The sequence below is a fragment of the Petromyzon marinus genome, chromosome 74 (genome assembly GCF_048934315.1).
Source record: "Petromyzon marinus isolate PM22_M1 ecotype Great Lakes invasive population chromosome 74, UKy_Petmar_22M1.pri1.0, whole genome shotgun sequence".
NCBI lineage: Eukaryota > Metazoa > Chordata > Hyperoartia > Petromyzontiformes > Petromyzontidae > Petromyzon > Petromyzon marinus.
The window spans coordinates 10,012,839-10,028,214 of NC_133740.1; positions in this window are offsets into that span (position 1 = coordinate 10,012,839).

The following is a 15,376-nucleotide window of genomic DNA, read 5'->3' on the forward strand; positions in this document are numbered from 1 at the left end:
GTTAGTGTGTAGTGTTAGTGTGTAGTGTAGTGTGTTAGTGTGTGTTAGTGTGTAGTGTAGTGTGTGTTAGTGTATAGTGTGTAGTGTAGTGTTTGATAGTGTATAGTGGTAGTGTTAGTGTGTTAGTGTATAGTGTTAGTGTGTAGTGTAATGTATGTTAGTGTATAGTGTGTCGTGTGTTAGTGTATAGTGTTAGTGTGTAGTGGTAGTGTGTAGTGTAGTGTGTGTTAGTGTATAGTGTTAGTGTGTAGTGTTAGTGTATAGTGTTAGTGTGTAGTGTAGTGTGTTAGTATATTGTGTTAGTGTGTAGTGTGTTAGTGTTTAGTGTGTAGTGTTAGTGTGTGTGTAGTGTGTGTTAGTGTGTAGTGTTAGTGTGTGTTAGTGTATAGTGTAAGTGTGTAGTGTTAGTCTGTTGTGTGCAGTGTTAGTGTGTAGTGTAGTGTACAGTGTTAGTGTGTAGTGTAGTGTACAGTGTTAGTGTATAGTGTAGTGTGTAGTGTAGTTTGTAGTGTAGTGTGTAGTGTATAGTGTTAGTGTGTAGTGTAGTGTGTGTTAGTGTGTAGTGTGTGTAGTGCAGTGTATAGTGTTAGTGTGTAGTGTGTGTTAGTTGTTTAGTTTAGTGTGTGTTAGTGTGTAGTGTTAGTATGTAGTGTTAGTGTGGTGAGTGTGATGTGTGTAGTGTTCGTGTGTAGTGTATGTTCGTGTGTAGTGTAGTGTATGTTAGTGTGTAGTGTTAGTGTGTAGTGAGGTGTGTGTTAGTGTAAGTGTGTAGTGTGCAGCGTAGTGTATGTTAGTGTGTAGTGTAGTGTGTAGTGTCGTGTATAGTGTTAGTGTGTAGTGTATGTTAGTGTGTAGTGTTAGTGTGTAGTGTAGTGTGCAGTGTAGTGTGTGTTAGTGTGTAGTGTTAGTGTGTAGTGTTAGTGTTAGTGTGTAGTGTAGTGTAGTGTGTGTTAGTGTGTAGTGTGTAGTGTAGTGTGTGTTAGTGTATAGTGTTAGTGTGTGTTAGTGTATAGTGTTAATGTGTAGTGTGTGTTAGTGTATAGTGTTAGTGTGTAGTGTGTAGTGTCGTGTGTGTTAGTGTGTAGTGTTAGTGTGTAGTGTCGTGTGTGTTAGTGTGTAGTGTGTCGTGTTAGTGTGTAGTGTAGTGTGTTAGTGTTAGTGTGTATAGTGTATAGTGTAGTGTGTGTTAGTGTGTAGTGTGGTGTGTGTTAGTGTGTAGTGTTAGTGTGTAGTGTTAGTGTATAGTGTTAGTGTGTAGTGTAGTGTGTGTTAGTGTATAGTGTGTAGTGTTTGATAGTGTATAGTGGTAGTGTTAGTGTGTTAGTGTATAGTGTTAGTGTGTAGTGTAATGTATGTTAGTGTATAGTGTGTCGTGTGTTAGTGTATAGTGTTAGTGTGTAGTGTAGTGTGTGTTAGTGTTAGTGTGTAGTGTTAGTGTATAGTGTTAGTGTGTAGTGTAGTGTGTTAGTATATTGTGTTAGTGTGTAGTGTGTTAGTGTTTAGTGTGTAGTGTTAGTGTGTGTGTAGTGTGTGTTAGTGTGTAGTGTTAGTGTGTGTTAGTGTATAGTGTAAGTGTGTAGTGTTAGTCTGTAGTGTGCAGTGTTAGTGTGTAGTGTAGTGTATGTTAGTGTGTAGTGTTAGTGTGTAGAGTAGTGTACAGTGTTAGTGTGTAGTGTAGTGTGTGTTAGTGTATAGTGTAGTGTGTAGTGTATAGTGTGTAGTGTAGTGTGTTTGTGTGTAGTGTAGTGTATAGTGTTAGTGTGTAGTGTGTGTTAGTTGTTTAGTATAGTGTGTGTTAGTGTGTAGTGTTAGTGTGTAGTGTTAGTGTGGTGAGTGTGATGTGTGTAGTGTTCGTGTGTAGTGTATGTTAGTGTGTAGTGTAGTGTATGTTAGTGTGTAGTGTTAGTGTGTAGTGTAGTGTGTGTTAGTGTATAGTGTAAGTGTGTAGTGTGTGTAGTGTGTTAGTGTATAGTGTTAGTGTGTAGTGTGCAGCGTAGTGTATGTTAGTGTGTAGTGTAGTGTGTTGTGTTAGTGTGTAGTGTATGTTAGTGTGTAGTGCAGTGTATGTTAGTGTGTAGTGTTAGTGTGTAGTGTAGTGTGCAGTGTAGTGTATGTTAGTGTGTAGTGTAGTGTATGTTAGTGTGTAGTGTATGTTAGTGTGTAGTGTAGTGTTAGTGTGTGTGTAGTGTGTAGTGTGTGTTAGTGTGTGTTAGTGTGTAGTGTGTGTAGTGTTAGTGTGTTAGTGTGTAGTGATAGTGTGTAGTGATAGTGTGTTAGTGTGTGTTAGTGTGTGTTAGTGTGTAGTGTGTGTAGTGTGTGTAGTGTTAGTGTGTTAGTGTGTAGTGTGTGTTAGTGTTAGTGTGTAGTGTGTGTTAGTGTGTAGTGTGTGTAGTGTTAGTGTGTGTAGTGTTAGTGTGTAGTGTGTGTTAGTGTGTAGTGTTAGTGTGTAGTGTAGTGTGTAGTGTAGTGTGTTAGTGTAGTGTTAGTGTGTAGTGTAGTGTTAGTGTGTTAGTGTAGTGTTAGTGTGTAGTGTGTTAGTGTGTAGTGTTATTGTGTAGTGTATGTTAGTGTTTAGTGTAGTGTTAGTGTGTTAGTGTTAGTGTGTTAGTGTATAGTGTTAGTGTGTTAGTGTATAGTGTTAGTGTGTTAGTGTATAGTGTTAGTGTGTAGTGTGCAGTGTTTTTGTGTGGTGACACCCAGCCACCCGAGTTCCACTCCCGCTCACGGCCATCAATCACCCCTACACCGCTCATAACGACTAACACAACCCCCGCTACTCGCTACTAACAGCACTTGCCCCAACAGCCTGCTGGGGCTACACGGGTGGTCTTTGTGTGACACCTACCCCCTCTGTGTGTGTCACAGTGGCCGGTAGCCTTCATAGGTAGCGCTGCTACTACTCACTGCCACAGCCACTTGCCCCGAGGGTCTGTTCGAGGCTACACGGGGCACCTTTGCCTTCGTGTGTCGCAATGGTTTGATTGTGATGGGGTGTGCCTGCCTGCGTGTGCGTGTTGCAATGCGGGGGAGCGGTGGTGCAGCGGTTAGCGCCACGCTGCGCCTCGAACCTGGCGACCCGGGTTCGATTCCCGCTCACGGCCAACGCCACCCAGCGACGATTATCTGAACCGGTACCTGGTGCCTCCCCTAGGTCGACTCGGCCTCAAACGAGTTACCTCCTGCTGCGTTGTGTAGTAAAACATCGCCGCTGGGGGAGAGACAAAGGCGGCTGGCCACCCAAAACCTCGCGTGTACCGTTCCGGCCTTCACAGGTGCTGCTCGCTAACGGCACTTGCCCCTGCAGCCTGTGAAGGCTACACGGGGGACCTTCGTCTTTGTTGGAACGCGACTCACTGTGACCCCCGTCCTCGGATGAGTTCGGCTAGCGTGATACCGTGGGGGGGGTGTTGCAACACCCTGACACGTGCAGAGTTACAGCGGCGGAACATCTAAAACCACCCCCCCCCCCACCCTCCACTCTTCTCGAAACCAGCTCAAGCCTCTGGTTAAAGCAGCGTGGATCCCGAGTGGCCAGCCCCAGCCACTGTGGTCTAGCCTAAGGGGCACCCCCAGTGGCAGCTGTCCCTGTGTGATGCTGTGTGGGTCTAGCCTAGGGGCACCCCCAGTGGTAGCTGTCTGTGTGTGATGCTGTGTGGGTCTAGCCTAAGGGGCACCCCCAGTGGCAGCTGTCCCTGTGTGATGCTGTGTGGGCCTAGCCGAGGGGCACCCCCAGTGGCAGCTGTCTGTGTGTGATGCTGTGTGGGTCTAGCCTAAGGGCACCCCCAGTGGCAGCTGTCCCTGTGTGCTGCTGTGTGGTCTAGCCTAGGGGCACCCCCAGTGGCAGCTGTCCCTGTGCTGTCGTGTGGGCCTAGCCTAGGGGCACCCCCAGTGGCAGCTGTCTGTGATGCTGTGTGGGTCTCGCCCAGGGGCACCCCCAGTGGCAGCTGTCCCTGTGCTGCTGCTGTGTGGCCTAGCCTAAGGGCACCCCCAGTGGCAGCTGTCCCTGTGCTGCTGCCGTGTGGGCCTAGCCCAGGGGCACCCCCAGTGGCAGCTGTCCCTGTGTGCTGCTGCCATGTGGGCCTAGCCCAGGGGCACCCCCAGTGGCAGCTGTCCCTGTGATGCTGCTGCCGTGTGGTTCTAGCCCAGGGGCACCCCCAGTGGCAGCTGTCCCTGCGCATCGGTGGCCTGCCAGGAGGGGGCTTCGACCACGCGGATCTCCGTCGCTCGTTGCCGGGGCCGAATGTGTCGCTGGCCCAAGGTGGCTTGGCCTCGGCCTCCAAAGCCTCTCCCAACCCTCCCGGAACGCTCCCACAGCACCGAGAGCTGACGGCGATTGTCTCGTCAGCTGCGACCGGAGCGTCGTGATGGAATGCTCTTTCATTCATACCCACCCACGCGAACCAAAGAGTGTGGATTCCTGCAGTCGAGATCGTGGACTTCTTCCATCCGCTCGTAAGCGACGTTTTCAGGGACGGCGGAGGGAGGATTACTCCACACAAACCCGGCTCTCCCCGCCTGGTCATGACAGTCATGATTTAGCGGATTTGCTCACGAATTGGCCCAACGTTCTGGTCACGTGACACAACCCTTAATACATTGGCTGTGTCCCCGTGGTGGCGGGTTTCACGACGCAGCATTTGAGAGATTGACGCGATCTTAACCCAAGCGGACTCGTGCCGTGGATGATGTCGGTCGCAAAAAGGCCTTGCTCCCCTCTCCCTCTCCCTCCCTCCCTCCTTCACCACCTCCCTCTACCTCCCCTCCCTGCTTCCCTCCAATCCCTCCCCCTCCTCCCTCCCCCTCATCCCTCCCCCTCCTCCCTCCCCCTCCTCCCTCCCTCCTCCCCTCCCTCCCTCCCCTCCCTCCCTCCCCTCCCTATCCTCCCTCCCCTCCCTCCCCTCTGTCCATTCCCTCCCTCCTTCACCCCCTCCTCCCTCCCTCCCTCCCCTCCCTCCCCCTCCTCCCTCCTCCTCCCTCCCCCTCCTCCCTCCCCTCCCTCCCCTCCCTCCTCCCTCCCCTTCCCTCCCCTCCCTCCCCTCCCTCCACTCCCTCCCTGCCTCCACTCCCTCCCTCCCTCCACCCCCCTCCCCCCCCCACCCCTCCCCACACCCCAGCCCACCCCACACCCCAGCCCACCACCCCCCGAGGCCCGGACATCGCGACCGCCTCAATGTGGCAACTCCTGCGGGCCCAGCTGTGGGCCCAGCTGTGGGCCCTGCTGTGGGCCCTGCTGTGGGCCCTGCTGTGGGCCCTGTGGGCCCTGCTGGGGGCCCTCGCGGCGCTGGCGGCCGCCTCTCGCTGGTCCAGCGGCGCCCTCCAGCACCACTGCAAGATGGCGCTCTACACCACGTGCATGGGCCTCGTGGCGTTTTGCATGCTGCCCGCGTGCCTCTGCCGCGGCAAGAACGTCCTCAACCTCAGGTGCGGTGGTTGGGGGGGGCCACGGGGACGTTGGCGACCTCGCCCCGGTGCGCTGGAGGCCGTGGGTCAGAGCACTTGACCGCCCGATGCGCGTGGGCATTTGGGGTCCGCGCGTGTCTCTCTCGCTCTCTGTCGTCGTTGTCGTTGTCGTCGTCACGGTGGCTAGGAGATGACCGGTGTGCAGTCGGTAGGTGTCTGTGTGAGTCTACGGGTCTCTGTGTGAGTCTATGGGTCTCTGTGTGGGTCTACGGGTCTCTGCTGTGTGGGTCTATGGGTCTCTGTGTGGGTCTGTGGGTCTCTGTGTTAGTCTGTGGGTCTCTGCTGTGTGAGTCTACGGGTCTCTGTGTGGGTCTGTGGGTCTCTGCTGTGTGGGTCTATGGGTCTCTGCTGTGTGAGTTTATGGGTCTCTGTGTGGGTCTGTGGGTCTCTGCTGTGTGGGTCTATGGGTCTCTGTGTGGGTCTGTGGGTCTCTGTGTTAGTCTGTGGGTCTCTGTGTGGGTCTGTGGGTCTCTGCTGTGTGAGTCTATGGGTCTCTGTGTGGGTCTATGGGTCTCTGTGTGGGTCTGTGGGTCTCTGCTGTGTGGGTCTATGGGTCTCTGTGTGGGTCTGTGGGTCTCTGTGTGAGTCTACGGGTCTCTGTGTGGGTCTGTGGGTCTCTGCTGTGTGAGTCTACGGGTCTCTGTGTGGGTCTGTGGGTCTCTGTGTGGGTCTGTGGGTCTCTGTGTGGGTCTGTGGGTCTCTGTGTGTGGGTCTATGGGTCTCTGCTGTGTGAGTCTACGGGTCTCTGTGTGGGTCTGTGGGTCTCTGCTGTGTGAGTTTATGGGTCTCTACGGGTCGCTGTGTAAGTCACACACAGACAGCCACACAGATACACACACACAGACACACAGATACACACACACAGACACACACACAGACACACACACAGACACACACACACAGACACACACACAGACACACACACAGACACACACACAGACACCCACACAGATACACACACACAGACACCCACACAGATACACACACACAGACACACACAGACACACACACACACAGACACACACACACAGACACACACACACACAGACACACACACACACAGACACACACACAGACACACACACAGACACAAACACCCACACAGATACACACACACAGATACACACACACAGACACACAACAACAACAACAACCGCCATTCGCCACTAAGTGGCGGTGACGTCACCACGACGCTTGTGCCAGGCTATGTGCACCCTGAGGCCACGTGAAGTGTCGAACGCCCGCTGGCAGGAGGTCACGGGGCAGACCCAGGTGCCACGGGTCGACTGACTGAGTTGACTGGCTGATGCACCACCTGTGCCCCCTACTGTGCCAACCTGCTGTGCTTTAGCCACCCGGCGCTCCGCTCGTTGTTCTGAGCGTCGCTCCTCCGCCCTCCGTTGTTGTTGGAGGGCGACTGCCTCCAACTGCCCAGTAGCATCCTTCACGAGCCTCCTCCACAGAGGCCGATCTTGACACTGCTGGTACCAGTCATCGGCAAGTCCACTCAGCTCCATGTCCTCCTGTACCACATCACTCCATCTCCTCTCTAGCCCGTGCCGCGCCCGCTTAGCCCCCTCAATCCGGCCAAACAAAAGCTGTTTCGGCATGCGGTGGCTGGGCATGCGGGCTACATGACCCAGCCAACACAGACACACACACACAGACACACACACACAAACACACACACACACAGACACACACACAGACACAGACACACACATACACAGACACACGCACACACAGACAGACACGCACACACAGACAGACACACAGACACACACACACAGACACACAGACACACACACAGACAGACACACAGACACACACACACAGACACACAGACACACACACAGACAGACACACAGACACACACACAGACACACAGACACACACACACGCACGTGTACACACACACAGACACACACACACAGACCTGCGTGGCGAGGTGAGAGAGTCATCCCACGCCCACGTGTTGCGTAACCCCCCTAACACTGCCAGTGAAACGTTGTTACCTGCGCAGGGGTGAGAGGGGGATGGGGGAGAGGGGGGTGGTTAGGGGAGGGTGGGACAGTGGGGTAACACAGAGACCCATAGACTCACACAGAGACCCATAGACTCACACAGAGACCCATAGACTCACACAGAGACCCACAGACTCACACAGAGACCCGTAGACTCACACAGAGACCCACAGACTCACACAGAGACCCACAGACTCACACAGAGACCCGTAGACTCACACAGAGACCCGTAGACTCACACAGAGACCCGTAGACTCACACAGAGACCCGTAGACTTACACGGTGACCCACATACTCACACAGAGACCCACAGACTCACACAGAGACCCACAGACTCACACAGAGACCCACAGACTCACACAGAGACCCACAGACTCGCACAGAGGAGACCCGTGTCCCGTATTTAACACACATTCCGCACATACCGGACCGACCAATCGCGAGTCCGACACGGGGCACTTGAACTGCCCTGACCTCTTGACCCCTCCCGTGCCTCCCCACGTGCCGGGCTGGGCCCTGGTCAAGTGCGGCGGTAACCTTGACAGGCAGGGCCGGTGACCTTGACAGGCAGCGCCGGTGACCTTGACAGGCAGGGCCGGTGACCTTGACAGGCAGAGCCGGTGACCTTGACAGGCAGAGCCGGTGACCTTGACAGGCAGAGCCGGTGACCTTGACAGGCAGCGCCGGTGACCTTGACAGGCAGAGCCGGTGACCTTGACAGGCAGAGCCGGTGACCTTGACAGGCAGGACGGTGACCTTGACAGGCAGAGCCGGTGACCTTGACAGGCAGGGCCGGTGACCTTGACAGGCAGAGTTGTCGGTGGAGACTTCCCCTGAGCCATCTGTCTCGGTCAACAAAGGTCAACAAAGGTCAACCGTGTGACTCCACCGCTCTGCGTTTACAGCGGCGAGCGTGGGTGGGAGTGATGGGAGTCTGTGGGTCTCTGTGTGATGAGTCTATGGGTCTCTGTGTGGTGAGTCTATGGGTCTCTGTGTGATGAGTCTATGGGTCTCTATGTGATGAGTCTATGGGTCTCTGTGTGAGTGAGTCTATGGGTCTCTGTGTGATGAGTCTGTGGGTCTCTGTGTGATGAGTCTATGGGTCTCTGTGTAGTGAGTCTATGGGTCTCTGTGTGATGAGTCTAAGGGTCTCTGTGTGATGAGTCTATGGGTCTCTGTGTGATGAGTCTATGGGTCTCTGCGTGGTGAGTCTATGGGTCTCTGCGTGGTGAGTCTATGGGTCTCTGTGTGAGTGAGTCTATGGGTCTCTGTGTGATGAATCTGTGGGTCTCTGTGTGATGAGTCTATGGGTCTCTGTGTAGTGAGTCTATGGGTCTCTGTGTGATGAGTCTATGGGTCTCTGTGTGATGAGTCTATGGGTCTCTGTGTGATGAGTCTATGGGTCTCTGCGTGGTGAGTCTATGGCTCTCTGCGTGGTGAGTCTATGGGTCTCTGCGTGGTGAGTCTATGGGTCTCTGTGTGATGGGTCTGTGGGTCTCTGTGTAGTGAGTCTATGGGTCTCTGTGTGGTGAGTCTGTGGGTCTCTGTGTGGTGAGTCTGTGGGTCTCTGTGTGGTGAGTCTGTGGGTCTCTGTTTGGTGAGTCTATGAGTCTGTGGGTCTCTGTGTGATGAGTCTGTGGGTCTCTGTGTGATGAGTCTGTTGGTCTCTGTGTGGTGAGTCCGTGGGTCTCATTGTGTGATTGAGAATAGTCCGTGGATCTCTGTGTGAGTCTGTGGGTCTCTGTGTGGTGAGTCTATGGGTCTCTGTGTAGTGAGTCTGTGGGTCTCTGTGTGGTGAGTCTGTGGGTCTCTGTGTGGTGAGTCTATGGGTCTCTGTGTGATGAGTCTATGGGTCTCTGCGTGGTGAGTCTGTGGGTCTCTGCGTGGTGAGTCTGTGGGCCTCTGTTTGGTGAGTCTATGAGTCTGTGGGTCTCTGTGTGATGAGTCTGTTGGTCTCTGTGTGGTGAGTCCGTGGGTCTCATTGTGTGATTGAGAATAGTCCGTGGATCTCTGTGTGAGTCTGTGGGTCTCTGTGTGGTGAGTCTGTGGGTCTCTGTGTGGTGAGTCTGTGAGTCTCTGTGTGGTGAGTCTGTGGGTCTCTGTGTGATGAGTCTATGGGTCTCTGTGTGGTGAGTCTGTGGGTCTCTGTGTGATGAGTCTGTGGGTCTCTGTGTGATGAGTCTATGGGTCTCTGTGTGGTGAGTCTGTGGGTCTCTGTGTGGTGAGTCTGTTGGTCTCTGTGTGGTGAGTCCGTGGGTCTCATTGTGTGATTGAGAATAGTCCGTGGATCTCTGTGTGAGTCTGTGGGTCTCCGTGTAAATCTATATCTGTGGGTCTAAACTAAACTATTTTATTTACCAGGTAAGTTCCCAGCAGCGAAACACTCTAAACGTGTGGTGATGTTGATTCTAAATGTGGTGGGAAAAAACCGTGGGACCTGCAGAGAGAGACTCCAAATCTACAGCAGCAGCAGGCATCGTCAGCGTCGGGATCGACGCCACGACCTCCTGCGTACCAGGCGAGGTAGTCAACATCTCCTAGCCACCGTGATGATGATGAGAGAGAGAGACACGCAAACTCCAAATATACAGCAGCAGGCGTTGTCAGGGTCGGGATCGAACCCACGACCTCCTGTGTACCAGGCGAGGTAGTCAACATCTCCCAGGCACCGTGGCGTCCTGAAGAAATCCGATGAGCTGCAAAGCTCTTTGTGCACGCCACCCACCCGTATCTTAGAAGTCCGCTGAGCGTGGGGGTGGTGGCGTGGGGGTGTCGTGGGGGGTGGTGTCGTGGGTGTGGTGTCGTGGGGGTGGTGTCGTGGGGGGGGGTGTCGTGGGTGTGGGGGTGGTGGGGGTGGTGTCGTGGGGGTGGTGTCGTGGGGGTGGTGTCGTGGGGGGGGGTGTCGTGGAGGTGGTGTCGTGGGTGTCGTGGGGGTGGTGTCGTGGGGGTGGTGTCGTGGGGGTGGTGTCGTGGGGGTGGTGTCGTGGGGGTGGTGTCGTGGGGTGTGGTGTCGTGGGGGTGGTGTCGTGGGGGTGGTGTCGTGGGGGTGGTGTCGTGGGTGGCAGCGTGGGGGTGAAGGGTCGTCCCAGTGTGGTGTGGCACCAGACTGGGATGAGTAAGCCACTTCAGCTGAAGCTGCCGTCACTTTTAGGGCTCGCTGTACCCCCCCCCCTTAACACCCCCACCCCACCCCCCCTTAACCCCCCACCCCCCCTTAACACCCCCACCCCACCCCCCCTTAACCCCCCACCCCCCCTTAACACCCCCACCCCACCCCCCCTTAACCCCCCACCCCCCCTTAACCCCCCCACCATCCAGACCTCCCAACCCCCCCCCCCCCGCCCCCCCACTTCATACTCGAGACTTGCCGGAGTGGGGTGCAGTCCGAAATGAATCCCACACTTTTTTCTGGGTGCACTTTGTGAACCTCCACATATAAATAAATAACCCCCCCTCCTCTTCCCCCCCCCCCTCCTCCCCCCCTCCTCCCCCCCCTCCTCTTCCCCCCCCTCCTCTTCCCCCCCCTCCTCCCCCCCTCCTCTTCCCCCCCCCTCCTCTCCCCCCCCCCTCCTCTTCCCCCCCCTCCTCTTCCCCCCCCTCCTCTTCCCCCCCTCCTCCCCCCCTCCTCTTCCCCCCCCCCTCCTCTTCCCCCCCTCCTCTTCCCCCCCTCCTCTTCCCCCCCCCTCCTCTTCCCCCCCCCTCCTCGTCCCCCCCCTCCTCTTCCCCCCCTCCTCTTCCCCCCCCTCCTCTTCCCCCCCCCTCCTCTTCCCCCCCTCCTCTTCCCCCCCCTCCTCTTCCCCCCCCTCCTTTCCCCCCCCTCCTCTCCCCCCCCGCTCCCCCCGCCCCCCAGAATGTTTTGGGGTGCGCTTTGAGATTGTGCCCCTTGGATGGTGACTTACAGTGACCCCTGCCCCGTTTGGCAACCCCTGCCACCCAAATGGGTGGCACTTTTGGCCCTGTTGGCTGGCACATAGCGTGGCACACACACATATACATAGCGTGGTACACACACATATACATAGCGTGGTACACACACATATATACATAGCGTGGTACACACATATATACATAGCGTGGTACACACACACATATATACATAGCGTGGCACACACACACATATATACATAGCGTGGCACACACACACACATATACATAGCGTGGTACACACATATATACATAGCGTGGTACACACATATATACATAGCGTGGTACACACACATATACATAGCGTGGCACACCACACACATATACATAGCGTAGTACACACATATATACATAGCGTGGTACACACACACATATACATAGCGTGGTACACACATATATACATAGCGTGGCACACACATACATAGCGTGGTACACACAGATATACATAGCGTGGTACACACACACATATACATAGCGTGGTACACACATGTATACATAGCGTGCTACACACATATACATAGCGTGGTACACACATATATACATAGCGTGGCACACACACATACATAGCGTGGTACACACATATATACATAGCGTGGTACACACACACATATACATAGCGTGGTACACACATATATACATAGCGTGGTACACACACACATATACATAGCGTGGTACACACACACATATACATAGCGTGGTACACACACACATATACATAGCGTGGTACACACACACATATACATAGCGTGGTACACACACATATACATAGCGTGGCACACGCGTGTGGTGGCAGCAGCAGCAGCAGCATGAGTAATAGTGGTCGTCACAGCATTGTGTACTCGGAGGGCTAGCGATGTTGCGGCTGCAGTGTTTAGGCTGACCTGCAATTAATTCCCGCTCAAGGTGACATTACATTTGTGTGTGTGTCTGTGTGTGTGTGTCTGTGTGTGTGTCTGTTGGGCAAAACAACCCCCTACCTCCTCGCGGTGCCGGACGGGCAACTCTGTCGTGGACAGTGCTGTGTGGGGACAGGCGTCTATGACGTCTCCTGGCCAAACCCCAATTGGCAGAGCCAGAAGATTGAATCTCTACCCTCGGGGCTCCTCCAGAAACAACGAAAAGCCACTACGGATGGCCACGTGGAATGTTCGAACGCACACTGCGGAGGAGAGGTTGCCACTGCTCTGTCGGGAGCTGGACCAGTACCGCCTGGATCTATGTGGCATTCAGGAGGTCCGGTGGACCGGTTCTGGCTCCTGCCACCATGAGTGGTGGACAGTCCTCTACTCGGGGCAGCAGACTGCCAAACAACAGGGTGTGGCTCTTCTTTTGAACAAAAGAATGAAGGGTGCGTGGGAGCGTGGCGGTGAGGTGCGGGAAGCTGTAAGCCCCAGGCTACTTTGGGCTCGCCTTCCCATCAACCGGAGGCGAGGTGTGGTGGTAATGGTTACTTATGCCCCCACCGAAGACGAACATCCGTGGAGGGATGCAGGCAAAGCCGATGAGTCAGATGCCTTCTATGACCTCCTGTCACAGGTGCTGGCTAAAGTGGCCCCTCGGGATAGAGTCATCTTGTTGGGTGACTTAAATGCCCGAGTTGGTCATGATGCTGGCACCTGGTCTGGAGTGATTGGAGGGCATGGGCCAGATCAGCTCAATAACAACGGTAGGAGGCTGCTAGATTTTTGTGCAGCCCATGGGCTTGTAATTACCAACACGCTGTTCCGGCATCGGCGCATCCACACAACATCATGAATGCATGCCGGGTCCAAGCAAGAACATCTGCTGGACTACATAGTGACGGACCAGCGGATGCGAGCCCATGTCCTTGACACCAGGACCTACCGTGGAGCTGATCTGCCCTCTGACCATCGACTAGTCATCTGTAAGATGCACCTGCCATTTTGCCACTCCGGTGGTGGGTGTCCACCCAGGACCCCATTCCAACCTAAAGTGGCCTGGTCTCAGTTAGCTGATGAAAGTTGCAAGCGAGAATTTCATCATCGCTTGCGGCTGGGGTTGGCATCGTCCCCCACTCCTCCTAATGTCGAGGGTAAATAGGCGAGGTTTAGGACTGTCATGCAGCTGCAATGGCTGCTTTGGGTACGCGGTCAGGACCTCCCCAGAGACCCTGGCTGACAAAGGATGTGTTCAGGATGGTTGAGAAAAAGCGACAGGCCCACTGTCATCGGTTACAGGATCCCACGTCAGAGAATGAGGAGGCTTACCGCAGCCTTCGCTCGGAGGTTCTGAGAGCCGTGAGGCGCTGCAAGGATGGGTGGTGGTCGCGGGTTGCTGAGGAGATGGAGTCTGCCTCAGTAGCCCACGATCACAAATCTCTATTTAACTCCATCAAAAAAGCAACCTGCAGCGCCACACCTATTACCATCATTAGGGGAAAAAACGGTGATCCAATCTCTGACCCCCAGGAACAGGTTTGCAGATTTGCTGAGCATTTCTGTGAGGTCCTAGGGGAGGGAAAATCCCTCAGCCAGGAAAACATTGTGGCACAAAGTGAGGATGACCCTGCTAAGACTGCGGTGCCTCAAAAATTGGAAGAAGTCACCCCCTGTGAGTGGCTGGCTGAAGTACCATCTGTTGAGGAAGTACTGAAGGCGATCCGGAGTCTGAGACCAGGAAAGGCAGCGGGCAGAGATAATCTCCCAAGCGAAATGCTGAGCGAGTGTGGCTTTTGTGCACAGACTGCCCTATATGACATCATAACAACAGTCTGGACCACTGGACGGGTTCCGCAGGATTGGAAGGATTCCCTGGTGGTCCCCCTCTTTAAGAAAGGGTACCGCACAGACTGTAACAACTACAGGGGCATCTCACTCCTCAGTGTGCCGGGAAAGGTCCTGGCAAGGATTATTCAACATCGCCTCGCCAAGCACGCTGAGGAGAGGCTTGCGGAGCCCCAATGCGGTTTCAGGAAAGGGCGGTCCTGCACAGATGCCATATTTTCTCTCCGTCTGCTACAGCAAAGGTGTAGGGAATTCCAACAAGACCTACATCTCTGCTTTATTGACCTGGTCAAGGCCTATGATACCATCAGTAGGCCTGGGCTCTGGGTTGTTCTTCGTGCTTTTGGAGTCCCTGACCCTGTGCTCACGATCATTAAGGACCTTCATGATGGTGAGCGGGCCCGGGTAAAACTACGTGGCCGGGAGTCAGAGCCATTCCCTGTACACCTTGGGGTGCGACAGGGATGTCCTCTGGCTCCCACATTATTTAACATCTATTTTGACCACGTAGTTCGTGAAGCATTCAATAGCTGTACCGGGGGAATCTCCATATGGTACAGATATAATGGGAGGCTGATCGATGCCCGGGTGCGGTCAAGGGATGGCTCCCTATTGCTCAACCACGTTATGTATGCCGATGATTTGGTAATAGCTGCTCATTCAGAGGAGGAGTTGGAGACGCTGCTGCTGAGACTGGAGCATGCCACTAAGAGATGGGGCCTTACCATCAGCCCCACCAAAACTAAGCACCTGCCTGGGTATTTTGTACCATCGGACACTCCACCCCCACAACTCCCAATCTGTGATGGGGCAGTTGTGGAGAGAGTGGAGAGTTTCCCATACCTGGGCAGTGTGCTTATGACCGGCTCCATTTTAACAGCAGAGGTCTCACTCCGAATCAGTCGAGCGGCAATATCTTTTCATCGGTTGCGTAACGCTGTGTGGAAGCTACCTGGTCTGTCGCTCCGCACTAAGCTTCAGGTCTTCTCGGCCACGGTCATTCTCTCCTTTCACTACGCTTGCGAAACGTGGACCCCTTAATGGAACATCTTAGCCGGTTGGAAACATTTAGGCTGGCCTGCCTACGATCCATCCTGGGTTTAACCAGGCTGGATTCTGTGAGGAGCTCACAAATCCTTGAAAGATCTGGGCAAGGTCCCATCGGTGAGCTCCTCTGGCAGGCAAGGCTGCGTTGGCTGGGTCATGTAGCCCGAATGCCCAGCC